This window comes from Lissotriton helveticus, chromosome 5_1 (assembly GCF_964261635.1).
Source record: "Lissotriton helveticus chromosome 5_1, aLisHel1.1, whole genome shotgun sequence".
In the NCBI taxonomy this organism is placed as follows: domain Eukaryota; kingdom Metazoa; phylum Chordata; class Amphibia; order Caudata; family Salamandridae; genus Lissotriton; species Lissotriton helveticus.
In genome coordinates, this window is record NC_136065.1 from 993658852 (window position 1) to 993673776 (window position 14925).

The window sequence follows — 14925 nt, forward strand, 5'->3', positions numbered from 1 at the left end:
TACTTTTTGCGCCAATAGTTTCTTTTCTTTGGTTTTACATTGTCTCTTTTTACGACTTTCTCTTCTTTTGATTGTTTGTTTGCTCTTTGTTGGGGTGGTTGGCTCCTGGGTCTCAGTGTTTGGTGGCGATCTATAGCTAAAAAATCCACCTCCTCCCCTAGGTCCAGCCTTCTCATATTGCTTGTTTCACCCAGGCTATAAGAGCTACCACTATCTGATGTTGCATCACTTGTGAGGGATTCTCCTTCAGCCCCTGATAGCGACCCCCCCTCAGCAATTTGATGGCTTTGTACCTGGCATTCTGTCACCGCATTAGGCTTTGTACTGGCTTTTGATTTTCTTGCTTGTTCATATTTTCGTGCAAATGTGTAAATTCGCCCCTCTTCATAGTCTTTTTTATCTCTGGTGAATTTAAACTGTTTGCGCAATTTGATTTTTTCTTCTTGTTTATGTAGCCTTTCCTGGATGTCTTTTCGTGTTTTTGTAATGAAATCGTTTGGTTCCAATTTTTTCAATGCCTCCTCAATGCTCTCAATTTCTCTAAGCAAAGCTTGACGGTCTTTTTCAGCATATTTGATCAATATTTTTACTAAATTCATTGATGCATGCAAGTTGCTTTCCCCCCATTCCCGTAACATCATCGGGTTTGGTTCTTCATAGCTGGGATCAAAAGAATCCTCAATCCCCTTGGTGTACGTTCTACTTCACATATTTTGTGAGGGATTTGTGCTCCTACCATTTTGTTACCTCGCTTCTCATACATTTTTCCAATTTTCTGAGCAGAGTTTTGACATTTTCTTCTCCACTCGTTGGATTTGTATTGGGCCCTCGATCATTGTTTTGTATGGCTGGTAGGTTCCCAAACAATTCATTCGCTGCCGCTTCTCACGCACGAACAGCCTCCTCTGTCATTCTGAGAATATTCCTTTTCTAATATCTTATTTTGCCGCCGCGTTTCAAAAACTATTCTCTTGGCGTGTTATTCGCCATTGCTGACGCTGCTTTCACCGCAGTCTTGCCTTTCACTCCTCCCACCCGACAACTCAGCCAATCCACTCACCGCCTTCCGGAGAGGATAGTCCTGCCTCAACCGGTCCTTCGACCTCGTCGTTGCTGTTTCTCTTCTCCTGGCGTATGGGTCAAGCTTCCGCTGTATCAGGGGGCTGCCGCTAATGATCCTACAGGATTAACATGCTTCTTTGGTTGCGAGTGGGCTGCCTCATCGGGGAGTGGGTTCGTGCAAGGAAGCAACCGTCCTTTCGTAAATTCTATCACCTCGAAATGACTATCCTGCAATCCCCGCCAAGGGAAAGAGAGACACGGACCACGGGAAGGTATGGCTCAGATGTATTTATTTCCCCTCAGTGACGCGTTTCAGACTTCTCCAGTCCATGATCACACTGACATTGGACAAGCCATTCGCCATTTTAAATTTACATTTCAACACCACGTGATTAATGAACATCAAAAATATACTTAGCATCATGATGGCACACAATCTATTCTTGTGGTCTGTTTTCTAAATTGTGTCCTTTGTTTTGCATAACATTATTGTTAAAATCACAGTAAAATACTCAATTTTAAACTTGATAACAATGCATCAATAAATACTCACATGTATAATAAATAAATAAATATATGGATGCATAAAAAAGATATATAATCTATATGTAATAACAGATATTGTATTCTTTTTAAAGCTGACTAAGGTTGTAATTCCAAAGTTAAAACCATGTATAAAAATTGATTTAAGAACATAGTAATAATATTTTGTAATTGTGCAAATTAGCAATGTTATCATAATGTCATGATTAGTTCGTCATAACTGCTGTCCTACTCTATTTAAGGACAAGTTGACTGACCCTATTAGGACTTAGACTATTAAAATTTCAATCATGCCAAAATTGAAAATTCTATGATGATATAGTGTTATTACTGAAAAAAATTGCAAGTGCTACCTAAAATACATAATGTTATATTATTAAAACCAATATAAAATTTAGTGCATACGTGATAATATATATGAATAAATTAGTAAAGTGCCTTAAAGCGTGTTAATGAACTTGTTAATCTGCATATATATATATATATATATATATATATATATATATATATATATATATATATATATATATATATATTCTTAACATAATTTTGACATAAATGTCCTCGGTATGAATTAAATAATAGTATATTTTATAGGATTATTTAATTTATACTTTACATTTCTTTTACACATTTTAGCATTTTTTAACATGTTTTACATGCGTACTAATTATGTATAATTTCGACAACTGAAGTTTTTTTTACTTAAGTTCCCATCCATTTCTATGAAGAGATTTTTTTTGTCTTTTCATTTAGCGGTATTTTCTTTTTTTTAATGCTACCTTCTATTTTGTAGTCTATTCCTCTAATTTGTTGCCTATTTTCCTGGATCCAGGTCACAGAAAGGTGCTGCTAATCGTCAAACAGGTAAGTCCTTTTTAAAGAATGTTCAGGGTCTGGGGGTAGGTGGGGTGTAGGAGGGTGTTTTAGAGGTTAGTTATAGTGTTGTGGTGGGTTATTAGTACATTTAGTTGTAGTAATTGTAGTGATTTTCACTGGTTTGTTTGTTTAGGTTTTGGCACAGGGTTTTCGTCATGTATCAATAGGTGATGTTATTTTGTGTTATATTACTTGCTTTTTGATGATTAAGGTCCTTATTACGTTTCTGGCAGTCCGGGAACTACCGTACCGGTGGTGGTGGTCCACAGCGGCGAGCTCGGCGGTCCGACTGCCGTGTTACCAGATGGTGGATTGTGTTTCCAAAGAACACAGCTGAACTGTCAACACTGCCAGCAAACTGCGAACTGCCAGGGTCACGGTCGGAGAAAGGCAGCTGCCATAGGGCAGTACTGAAGAGCTCCACCTCAGGCTGTAGTACGAGTTGGATTTCCTATGAGCCGACCACAGCGGTTCCACAGCCAGCATGGAGATGGTGGCAGTAAAGGATTTGGGATATATACTCACCCGTCTCTGGTTCATCCATGCAGAGTTCAATGTGGATTCCTTTCTATAGGTCCCCCTTCACAGCAGCATTCTGAACCCGAAGAATACGACCTTGTTTGTGGTGATCCACAGGTGAGTCCTTTTGCACCATATACCGATTGCTGAACTTGCCACATATGGGCCAGACTCAGGCAATGGGTAGGTAGTTTTTTCCACATGTATCATGGACGTGCAGTTGAAATATACACACACATGTGTCAATAGATACAGCAATCCATTGCCCACCGCTGCAGGACCACCGTAGCCACACTGTGGGTCCTGTGATTGATCCATAATATGGTAGCCTAAAGACCACCAGAGCTGTGGGCTACTTGCGGACGAGGACGTGGTTTTCGGGCAGTCGGAACGCCTTACTTGTGATGTTCATGTCATTTTTCATTGTAATGTTTTGATGCTGGGGGGTATTCTGTTTTCCTTTCCAAGCATTTTTTTTACACACATGTCTTATACAAATTTCTGTGTAGTGGTTTCTTTTCTGTAAATGTCATCTGTTTTACTTTCAAATAAAACAAGTCTTTTACTTTGATTTCCATTTTCTGGCGGGTTTTCTGGAGCATTTCTTTTTTTAAATGCTGGGGGTTTGCTGGATCCTGGATACTTTGAATTGCTTTACTGAGTCTTTAGTGGGTTGGTTTTATTTATGAATTTATTGGGGGGCTTTATGAAAACTATTTCCCCAGTTTTTGTTGGGTTATACTTTTTGACTACATGGATAGAAAGGATCCTGTATAACTACTGAACAGTAAGTCTTATTTAATGTATTTGTTTTGGATGGGAAATGTAATATTATATCATGTATGCAGGTGTTATGTGATTGTTAGTTTGTATTTTATATTTTAATTGTTGTAATTATTTTTCACAATGGATTGAGTATGTTTTTTGCGGGTTCTGGTTGGTGAAGTTTGAGGTTTTGTATATAAATAATATACTTAATATTTAATTTGAACAATTTTATTTCAAATTAGACTTTTATTTAGTGTTTTAACTGATATAATATTATATTATAATTATTACTTATATAAATAATAATTTTTATTGTGGTTTAAGATTATGCTATGCTTTTGTGGGAGTTTTGTTGGTTAATATTTATTTTATAATATGTTTTTGGTTATTATTTTTATAATCTACTCCTTTGTTGTTTATGAAGAGTTTCTCTTAAAATTGCTGTATGTTGTACATTCTTTTGATTTGTTTGCTAATTTTAAACGCAGTTTGGCCCATGCATTGTTCCGTTCATAGTTGTTCGTACCTTTACTCTTTTTATAGCTCTTCTATTAGTTTATAGAGTGTATGTTGGGTTATGACTAATGTGGATTGGAACACATTGCACCATCCTTCCACTGCATTGTTTGTTTTGGCTTCCTTTACCAAGGCGCTATCATAGACATTCCACCATTGCATTTGGAATTTTGGTGGATGCCTGTGTCCGAAGCGAAGTAGTCTGCCATCCCAAGTATCTGCAAAATAATTCTTTGGGGGCCTTAGTCTGTGTTAGTTTTGTTGGTAAAAATGGTTTTTGATTAGTAAAATGAAGTGATTAGCTAACTCTGACTGGGACATAGGCTAGTACTATCCTTTTTTCAAATTTATAGGCAAATTAACTGATAAAAGCGGTATTTGAATTATGATATTTACCATGCATGGTGTTTACTCGAGTGAATAATTTGGGGTACATTAAAAAGGTCCCTTCCATCATCCAGGTTTGAGAATGTCTTAGTTTTAGTAAGTTATCAGCTGTAGAAAATATTAGGATTTGTTTATCATTGGTTAAGTTGTCATGTAAGAGGGCTCCTCATTATGTGTGGTTTTTAAGTGTTCAATATATTTGTATCTTTGAGGGTCAGGTGTTGTAGCTCTGATTGGTATTAAATGTTGTGTTTAAAATTGTAAGCACGGTATAAGCGGTGGTTGGCCTGTGATGTACTTGTGGACTTTAGGGATCATATCTTTTAGGATTTTTGTTGTTGGCTTCTGGGAGCTAGAGCTTGCCTCTTTTATATCCTGCAGTACCTCCCCTACTTCTATTTCTGTACATTACGGGGTGTTGTGTTCCCTTGATTTAATTAAAATATCTCCCATAGCATGTATTAGAGTAATATTTTGTACTTTTCCAATTCAGAGTTTCCATCGATATACTTTCTTGGCCATAGGTGTAACCCATATGACTTTATAAATGTTTTCCTTTCTGTGATGTGATACATCTAGCTCTTCGTTTCATTATATTCGAAAATAGTGTAATTTTACAAAGAATTACAATTTAAAAATGTTTATATGTTTAGTATTTACATATAAAACTATGAAACTAGTTTTCTTTTTAATACTTACATGATGTTCTTCTTAGATGTTTCACACTTTCTTTGCAACTTTTCTATTGGGGTGTCGTAATGTGGAGCACGTGCTTTCTTTTAAATTTGCATAAAAATAGAGCATCAGCTTAATTTAAACTGTTCCTTTCTTGGTAGCTTGTAGAGATTGAGTTTGTTAGATTATTTTTTTCTGCTTTAGGGGGAGATTCTGTTTTATAATAATTTACATTTACTTACATTTTATGTCTTTTTTCTGGATTGCAACTGGCTTTTCATTAGCTTAACACTTTCTCGATGTAGTATTTTGTTTTAGTAAGTATATTTAAAGAGATAATAGTAGTAGAATGTGTTGTTAATTATTTGTTATTTTACAATTTTAATATTTATAAAAACTTACTTTGCTTTGTTTAGTCAACAATATTGAGGACCAAAATAATTTGAAGGTAAGTTTCTAGAGGTGAACACCGTGTTACCACATGGTACTCCACATATATGTACCTGGATGACATATATAGCTTTAAGGTACATAGGTGTGGAATTAAGAATAATACATCTACTTTCCTATTTGCACTTACCTTGTTGATATTTTAGTCCCCAATATTTTTGACACGATTATCTGTCCACACGATATTTATGTTTCCAATATTCTGTCAGTGATCCTTACTTTGCAAGTTAGTTCTCAATATATATATATATACTTCTATTTTCATGTTTTAGTCAGAAAATCAGGAAGAGTTTCCTATTCTTGCAGCTTTTGTCATTTTTAGAGTATAACATTTGTGTTCCTTCCATATTGTTGGTTTCATTATTTGTGCACTTTTTTGGGCTACGTTTCTTTATTGTTTAATTTTATTGGTTAATTCTGTTTTGGTTTGAATTTGTTTATCAGTTATGGCCTACTATGGTAAGCAATAATTTATATTTGTATTTATATATACATTTCGATTGTTGTATAAATGTTTGTAATTTATGTCAATATTTTTTGTATGTATTGAGTCATATTTTTATTTGGGGTGATTTATAATTACTTTGGTGATGTAATAGATCTTTTGTATTGACACACGATGTGTATATGTTTTTTAATGTTTATTTTAATGTTTTGTTCAATGTAAAAAACGTATTTTTATGTTTATTTTCGATAATGTCATTATTTTAACAATATTAATGTAGTAGATGTTATGTGAGGTGATATGTATGACTATTTGTATGTTTCTCAAAAGGTAGCAATATTTTTGATCCGATAATTTGTTATCAATATTAGTAATTAGCAATATTTTTTACAGAGATAGTTGTATCCCCAATATTTTTTTTTTTTTTTTAGTTAAGACAGAAAGGCGGTATTTTTGTTAACAATATTAAAGTTTCATTATTTTTGTATGTCGATATTGTGTGCATCAACATTGGGGATCATTGTGATGTGGGGCGGAATCACTTCCACCCGACACCGACTTGGTCTTGGGATTGACCGACACCGGGTCGTTGCTCCTGACCACCCCATTAGGATACAACGAAACACTATTTTGTCTCATTCCGATATTTCACCATGGGAGAGTGCATTGCGGCCATAAAGCAGCCTTAATGCATGCTCCCATATTGAAATTGGAGGTGCAGTACATTGCTGCACCCCGTAGTAAGATGCAGGGATTAACAGGGGGCACCATAGGTGCTGCCTCTGCCTCCAACTGGAAGCTCTGCACCAAAGGGGTCCCTGCTGGGGGCCCCCTAACATGCTTTCTGACATGGAAACAGTGCATTGTAATCTCAAGGGTGGAAAGAGCCCCCCTGAGATTACAGGCCACATTCCAACTGGCGAACGGGCTCTTCTAGCCCATCGGAAGCCACCTGGATTGACTGGTCAGGTTTTTTTCCAACCGCCTCCATCAAAATGAGGCGGTCGGAAAGGAATCCAACTGGTTCATTACAATGCATCCTTAAATGCTCCGCCAACATGTCAAAACCTTTACTGACAAATCGTATTCGGCCCCATTGTGTCATGGAACCTGGCCTAGGCTATCTTGAATTACTCACAAAAACTTTCTCTGTCCCTTGTTATCTATACTTACAATCATTCAAGAATATTTTTTGACATGAAATTGGGTGTAGACTCTTTTTAGGAAACAAATCACTTCTAGGCCAAAGAGTCAGAAAACTGTTAGCAAATGTCACACATTCATTAGTTAAATCTGCATAAAGCAGATTGCACACCAACAAAGCCAAGCGCTGTTTTGATTGTGTGCACTGTTGTTGAACTGGTTGCTTTATTTATATATCCGAGTCAAGCAATGTGTTATTTCATTTCAACCTTACACAGTATGTTTGAGTAGCAGCACCAGTACCTGATAGATTTGGAAAAGTGTCACCAATTGGGGGGTTTTCTGTCCCATCACACAAAACCAATTGAAACAAATATGACTGATTACTTTGTTTAAAAAGTTGGGTAATAAAACAACGTACTAGGGAACAACTCTCTTTTGGCAACATAGGTATTTACTGGTCCAGCGTATGACAGACTCCTTTGTTTGAACAGATAGGAAGACAACAAAAAATCATATCTTTTAATGGGGAACATGATGACGGGACTTCTTGCAGACACAATATAATAGTTACTGTTTTTTTTACGTTATGAAACTAGATCGTTTTTGTTTTTGAAGAATATTCGACTTTTGTACTGTATTTTTATGTTAGTTGCGTTTATAATGTTGATGTAAAGAAAAGAATTAACATCAAGCAACGTGCACGTTTCTTATAACGTCTGCTTCAATTAGCATTTCCTTTTAATTAAGCTAATCTGTAGGAGTCAGAAATCCTAAATATAACTTGCCATCAGAAAGCTGGCATGGCTGGGTTTACTTGGCCATCACTGGTCAGGAGAGACTTAGCACTGTGCTACCTCTCATCCTTAGAGAGCGAGGTCCGCTTCACAGAATTAGGTTACAGATGGGGCAATATGAAAAAGCATGTGCTGCAGTCTCAAATATGACTTACCGCCAGCAGGGTACAAATGGCCGGTCAAACGTGAGCTCATATTTCCAGCATTTTTTCTATGAACTGAATATTAAAATAATCAACATATCAGAAATGTACATTTTAAAGTCTGTAAGTCCTTATACTCTTGACTGGGTCGTATTTTCTACATATAAAGGAAGTTTAAGAGAGGAGGAATGTGTATAAAAAGACAGCAACATTCAATGACAAGGGAAATTCTAAGATGGTATGGTGAGAGGAGAACACTAATCAATATTAACGTGCCTAAGTAGTATTCGGGAAACAACCAGCCAGCCCTTTCACCAGTAATGCATCCCTCCTATTCTCAATACTAATTCAGCTGTCATTGACTACACCGAGGAAGAATGAAAGAAAAAAGTAACTATACACACTTCGAACCCCTGAGGGTGACTGCAGATATATATATATGTGTCAGCCTACCTATTGGTAGTGTCCAGACGTCATTAGATATAGATCAAATGATGACCAATATACAAGCAAAGTTACAGGATTGGGGTGGCCAGACAATAAATGTGTCTACATTGTAAACTCCTATGCTACTGTGTTGCTCTAAGCCCAGTCTAAACAGATAAAGCAAGGCCTATACAAAGATCAGGAAACTTAAAAGAAAGTGTTCACGATATGCATCTAGGGCTGGGTTAGATTTAACTGCACACCAGGCCTACACAGGACATGAAACAAGCACTACCTTAATCATACCAGCCGTTTGGACGCTCTTACCTTACAGGAATTCCCTTATTTTCTCCAGGGAATCTCTCTCTCTTTAAACCAAATGAATCTTGAGAACATCAAGGTAATCGGGCAGCCAGCATGTCATGGGCCCTAGTGTAAAGCAGGAAATGAGCTCGACAACTATTTGAAAAATGAAATACAGCAGAAATCAGGGTTAAGGGGCTTGTGAGGCCTCTGGACCCCACTGCCACTTCACCTGATGCATCAATGGAAGCTATACCCTTGAATAAGGGGTGTAGCAAAGAGCCCCTTCAGGTGGTGCAGGAACCCCTGGGCTTCTGGTCGGGACAGGGGATCTAAGTCACCTGTTCTCTTCAGCCTGAAAAACTGTTGGGGTATGATGGCGTGCCTCACCATGTACTTCACAGATGAGACAACTCAGGTTTCGTAACACCCTGAAAAAAATGCAATTTTATTCTTTCAGGCGTAAGGCTATTAGCCTGTAATACCATAGCAAACAGATTTTCTACTCTATGAAATAATAAAGTAATTTTGCGTACACATTTGGTATATTTTTCATACTTTGATAAAAAAACACACACCGAACACATTGATGAACCAGTTGTTATTCAAGAATAGATGGTGACTCCAAGCCTGGAAGTGAAGCTAGTGGTGCCACCTACCAGTGGGTCAGGTTGAATTATGAGGAAGCAGTACCTTGATGCGACCCACACTAAGTGCCTTTGGCAAAGGAAAGTTTGGCGGCCATTGCAGGTTGCTTGCACTTCATAGGTTCAGGTTGAGCATGTGTGGAGAAGTCTCTGCATAGCAAACACAACAAGATGATGGACAGAGTGCTGAAACTTTTCAAACATACAACCCAGTCAAGAGATCTGAGTTAATTCCATATTTCTTTTGCTAACCAAGCCACCTCAGTTTGGACCCAGCCATATGCAAATCATTCTTGACCCTGCTCTCTCACTGCATAGCATGGCAGTGCACTAGGAGAACACAACGTTTCGCAGCCAGCCATAGACTCTTGTGTAACTAGATTAGCTGCAGTCATCCAGGACCCTCAGGTATAACTGGCCTTGTGCTGCACGGCATCATTGCTAGGTAATCATGCTAACTGTGCATGCAGCTAGGAGCTTGAAGCTGTTGATTTTGGATTTCACGTGTCAAGACCTCTTGATTGCTAATGGATTGTTCTACGGACATTGTTGGATTACTTAAAAATATCCTGAAGGCCTGTGTGATTGAAAACAGACTTTGAATTTGAAAGACTGGGTTACAATTATCCGCAGTTCTAAAGACTCGGATTGTTTCTGTGAAATAGTAGGACAGATTCTAAAAAGGACATTGCACATGTACATATATTAATGAAGGAAGTGAAAAGGTTATTCAAAGGTTAAGTAGGAACTATACTCATCTTCCACAAAACAGTGTATAGTTGATATAGCCTGAGCTTATCAAAGCCAAAAGAGTTGGTTAAATAGAGATATTGCTGAGGGGTTCCCTACAACCTACAAATTCCTTGACCCTCAAAGTGATGATGCAGAGTGTAGAGTTCGGTTTCTCTATTTGTTCTCTTATCTCATTCCCCTTTTCCTACCATTGTCCCTCAATGTTATAGTTTGTGGTCACTGGTGGGGATAGTGAGTTACAGAAAGTAAAATTCCTTCTCTTGGATATTGCAAACAAGGTTAGCAGACACCTGCCTGCCCTGTCATTTTAGGATTATAAATGGTGATATAGAGCTCATAAACTGGGCATCTTATGATTAAAGACACACATGGTGTTGTTTAAATGTCATTTCCACTTCAGTTTGTCTCAACTGATGTTATTATTTGCTCTTTCCCAGGTTGAGACAGGAATGTCAGCCTGGTGTCTGTCCTCTTAATATAAAGCTCTAAGGTGGGATGAGGCAATCCTCCAAGTAGTGAGAGCTACTGGTTTCATTTGCCCCACAGAGCCTTAAGATTGCCATTGGATCTGCTGAGAGGGAATTATTTGCCATTCCTTACATCTATCAGTTTTTCCCCGTCCATAAATTCTTGGGGATACCCAAGCACTTCACAGATGAAGGTGGCGGTGTTCCAAACTATTCGGGTAACTTGGTTAGAAGTGAAGGAGTAGTCAACATGTGCTTCAAAGAAGGTGCTGCAGAATAGAGTCCAAAGAAATGTAAATATAATGACACAGTTTATTTATTCAGTACACAATAGAAGGTTTATTGAGAATATACTGAAGTATCAATTCAAAGAAAGAATTATGTTAAATTCTCAATTCACAAATATGATGTGGATATATCAATACCAGAGAAGCAAGTGGGGTCCAAGTTAGTGGCTTCTCACTCATTGAGGACCCGCTTTGATCGTGAATGGGATACGCTACTCTCCGATCCACAGGCAATGTGGGCCAGATAATAGGAACAATTGCTCACACTGACGCTCGCCCCATCTTGTTTAAAATGCCTTTTACACAGACCTGCCATTATGGTGAATGTTGCCCAGTCTCTCCCAGCATGAACCAAGCCTGATTGATCATCGTTTCCCTCAGTTCAGAAAGGCTCTTCAATGAAATAATGCTACAAGTGCAGTTGTGCTAAGTGGTGACTCTTTTGGTGACAACAGTCCTTTCATGCACTGTGTATTGTTATTTTGTTTCTTTATTTATTGGTACTGCTTTGGTTGTGGTCCAGCACAATGATGCTCTTTAGCTAACAAGGTGGAGATAGATCTTTGGAGTCTAGAGAAAGGTTTGCACCCATTACTCTGCATCCTACTGCAATTGTTCCCTCTTCATCATTGAAGAAGATGTCCCATCTAAATGATGAGGCATTGACCCAGAGCCTTTAGCACCCAAAGGTAGAAAGATACCTTTTTTTAAGAGACCAGCACCACTAAACATACACTGAGGATGAATGCTTACCTCCTTGAACTCATAAACATCATTTAGACTAATAAACACTATCCCTTTACTTTCCAATTCCAATTGTAATATATTTGTTTAGCGATTCCATAAAATAGGGTTGCAAAGAGTGTAAATGTACAACTTTGCTAAACAATACCTCACTTGTGAGTTTATATTATGATCATGATTAGTTAGCGATCATGATCAGTGTATATTTGCTAGATTGGAAATAGATTACAATTCTATTACTATTATATTATTATGACTGTATTGACAAAATATGCCTACATAACTATTCCATTGTTTGCAATCATTTAACCACATTAGTGCTAAGGCAATTCCCCCTGAGTGCTGTTACTCCAGATTTCCCATTGTTCATGACGAGCTCAGCTCGTCATGAGCACACGAGCAGTGTACTGCATGACGAGCTGAGCTCTTCATGAGCATGGAAGGGGTTAAAGATTGGATACACTGTTTGGTGTGCACAGCCTATGGCCCTGGCTTTAGTACTGCAGTGCAATGCATTGCCCGTTTTGTAGTATACTCTGTGTTGAATTCATTCAATTTTTATATTTTGAAACATTGTATATGAAAATGTAAGCAATCTCATGGGGTATCATATTGCAACTAAGAATACAGTTTTTGCTTATTTTTAATCTTTAATACCTTTGACAGTAATATACCTTTGTATATAATATCAGATTATCTATGTTCACTATAATACATTTTCCTTTTTAGTATATTTTACGTATGTTATCTGGTTTTAACTATTTTAGGAGTGACTTGAGGGTTTGTAGGGAGTACAGTGGGATATGCTTTACATTTTTGAGTTATAACTGTTAATATGTTCAATGGGTAGACAGACAAAATATAGAATAAAAAATATAAAATTGCAATAATATCGAAGTGAAAATATAGAATGGTCAAAATATCGAAAGGACAGAATATAGTCAACAAAAATATTGATTTTAAGGTAAGTAATTTAATATCGATTTTCATAAATATAGAAAGTCAAAATATCTAAGTATATAATATAGGTATTAAATATATTGAATTTTTAATAATATCGATTTTTTTTTAGTGTTTTGGATGTTAGTATATGTGTGAAAATTGTATATTTATTTTATAATTTATTTTAAGTAATGAATGTTATGTTATTTAATTTTTGCGTAATTGGTAATTAATTTTTATTAATTGATTAATTGATAATTATGTTAATTTTATAAAATTATTTCCGGTTGCAGGTGGTGAGTTTATAGGGGAATAGGGTGGGAACTAATTTAATTGTAATTAATTAAATATTTTTAATGTATTTATTGGTATTTATTTTGAATTAATTGTTAATTAATTTTTAATTGCTAATTAATGAATTGGAAATTGGTGATTCATTTATATTAATAGGTAATGAATTTTAATAAATCATTTTTATCTGTATTTTTAATTGATTAATTATTATATTATATTAAATTGTTAATTACTTTTAATTAATTTTTTATTGGTATTAATATTTATTTTATTGGGGGCGTGGCGAGCAGCCGATGATGGCGGCAGCATAAGGGACAGGCTCCGTGGTTGAGGCGGCCTCTCCTACAATCTGATCATTTATCCGACAATCTCCAGAGCTCTGGAGGAGAGACCCGAAACCCAGGACCGGGCGGAACAGACGGCGGCGAACTAGATGACAATCCGACATCGGGGAGGGAAGTTCTGGCGAAGTCCCGTGGTGGCCTGCGAGGTGACGAGAGGCCGGGGAGTGCCCTCTCGAAATAGCCCGGCAGGAAGTGGCACCGACCCGGGTGCACCACACCGGAAGCGTCCGACCAAGGCCCAGGAGCACGGAAGACACGTCAACCTCCGGAGACGCAGCCTGGCGGGCGACCGGAGACAGGAGCTGAATGAGGGACAGCGGCCACACAACCACAGGGAGATACAAACTGAGCTGCACGAGTGACAGGGACGGCCAAGGTGGACGGAGGAGAGGAAGGGAGCCGCCATCTTGCCCCGACCGGCCGGAGCGGGACACAGACAGCGCTGATTACCGGCAGGAGAACTGGTGATACGAACGTTGTCCTGGACCAAGGAGAGACGGTGAATGCGGGTGGCAGTCGCCGGTGGACGAGACCCGACCCCAGAGCGTGAAGTAAGCACCAACGTTCCTCACCCTGCCAACGTCAGAGGTCTCGAGCAGACGGCGGGCTCCGAGGACGCCCGGCGTGCAGATTGAGGCAACATCGGATCGAGACCCAGCACAGACCTATTGAGACGGCGATCAACCGCTGACCCTCTGAGGCCCGACCCTGAACTACTATCCTATATCGGCGGAGGCCCGAAATCCGCCACTGGCTCAAGCCGCGCCAACCCTCCAGAAGGCGACACGGGGTCGCGGTGTAGCAGGTTGACCCGCACTAGTTGCGACGGACGTCTCACTGTGATCCAACGGCGTGGGCCAACTGTAAGACGTGCAGTTGTGGCGCTGTACATAGGAGAGCCCCCCACCTAATTATCTGGAAGGGCCGAATATTCTCCGATCAGTCGCACGCATCCCGCTCCTGTGGCCAAGGGAACAATACGTACGGAAGACGCCCTTTGCCAAGGTGGCACTCCTGGCACCTCGCAGACGCTGACGGCCCCACGACAGTCCTCTGCACAGGCGACCACTGCTGACCTCACGATCACGAACCGGGGGTAATCACGTCACCGCGAACAAGTGTGTGAAAACGCGCCCTTCCATTCCAGCACTGTACTCAGCCGGAGACACGCACACTGCACCTGAGGGTGTTAGGCGCAACCTTGACGCCCGGGAGGGTGCGAATGACACAGAAACGACCGTGATAAGTAGAAGGTGACAGGATAACAGCGTACAGGTGTGGAAAACGATATACTGGAACAGTGCCACCACGCCAGAAGTCAGTTCTAGTGGCGAAGGGTGCGTGCCGAGGAGACCATCAAAATGGCTGGCAGAGGACCCAAGAGTGGCACC